General features: G+C 48.7%; 1 non-coding gene across 1 annotated transcript; it reads right to left on the reverse strand.

The window, feature by feature from the left end:
* Window positions 1-200: 200 nt before the first annotated feature.
* On the reverse strand, window positions 201-309 carry LOC120646595. Its single transcript, XR_005664497.1, has one exon. It is a non-coding gene; the product is annotated as a small nucleolar RNA R71 (small nucleolar RNA).
* Between the last annotated feature and the right edge of the window lie 1214 nt (window positions 310-1523).

Below are 1523 nucleotides of genomic sequence, written 5' to 3' on the forward strand. Positions count from 1 at the left end.
TGCACATTTGCAGAATTTTCTGGAGCTCTGCGACATCGTTGTCATACGGGGTGTCACCGCCGACATTGTTAAGCTTCGTCTGTTTCCCTTTTCCCTCCTGGGGAAGGCGAAACAGTGGTTTTATACAGAAAAGGACATCGACACTTGGGCCAAATGCTCCAAGGCGTTCCTCGTAAAATTCTTCCCGCTGGGCAAAACAAATGCCCTGCGCGGGAGAATTTCAAGTTTCTAGCAGACAGGGATGGAATCCATCCCAGAAGCTTGGGAGAGGCTGCAGGAATACATCTTGGCCTGTCCTCATCATGGCATGGACGAGTGGCTCGTCCTGCAAAGCTTCTACAACAGGCTCACAACGACATCTCGAGCCAATATTGATGTCGCTGCTGGAGGAGCCTTCCTCGACCTAACCATAGCCAAATCCAAAGCATTGGTCGAGAAGATGGTCTCCAATCAGGGGTGGAGTGATGAACGACTCCAACCCCGCACCAAAGGCATGCATACCATCAAAGAGATGGATATGATTGCCGCGAAGCTGGACCTCCTAATCAAGAAGATGGAGGAAGAGAGCAAACAACCGATCCATGCTCCCGTTTACGCCATGGGTTCGCACTTCACGTGCGAAGTCTGTGGTAATGATGGACACTCGGGGAACGACTGCCCCGAAAACCGTGAAGACTATGCTTACCTCAACAACAACAACAACGGGTACCGTCCACAACAAGGAGGCCAGGGGTGGAACCAGCCACGCCCACCTTTTCAGGGAGGCAATAACTATAATCCTTCTTATAATTTGAATTTGAATTTCAATTCGAACCAACCTCCCTTGAGAGAATTTGTTCTTGGCCAAGTTAAAATCAACGAAAATATAAATAAAAAGCTTTTGGCCAATGACAAATCCCTGGAAAGTTTAAATGTCAAGCTTGAAACTTTGTCTTCAACTCTTAAAAACCAGTTAAGTTTCAACAAAATGATCGAAACCCAGCTTGCACAAATTGCTGCTTCGTTACCTGCTGTTGAGAGCGGGAAGATCTCGAGGCAACCCAAGTCTCCCGTTGAAAATGTCAGCATGGTGTGTACCGGACGGGATAACTCGTCCCGAAGGCCACCACACAATAACCATGCAGGTAGGTACTATCCCCCAAGGAACGATGTTTGGGATGGCATGGTGGCAGCGGTGCAAGAGGATCTAGGGGTCCCCATGATCAGCTGCTCGATCTACATCAAACACTTCGAGCGATGCCTATGCGATCTGGGGGCAAGCGTGAATATAATGCCCAAGGTGATATATGAAGCACTTGAATATCCTGCTCTTTCTCCAACAACTATGCTCATACAACTTGCAGATTCAACCATTCGGTATCCCAAAGGGCTAGCCGAACACATTTTCATACGCGTACGAGACTCCTTCGTCCTTGCCGACTTTGTGGTAATGGATATGGAGGGCGACCTCGGAGTCGACCTCGTACTTGCCCTCGTATCTGGCAAGGCAAGGATCGATGTCAGAAAAGGAGAAATCCGTTTCC

The sequence above is a fragment of the Panicum virgatum genome, chromosome 8K (assembly GCF_016808335.1).
Source record: "Panicum virgatum strain AP13 chromosome 8K, P.virgatum_v5, whole genome shotgun sequence".
Classification (NCBI taxonomy): domain Eukaryota; kingdom Viridiplantae; phylum Streptophyta; class Magnoliopsida; order Poales; family Poaceae; genus Panicum; species Panicum virgatum.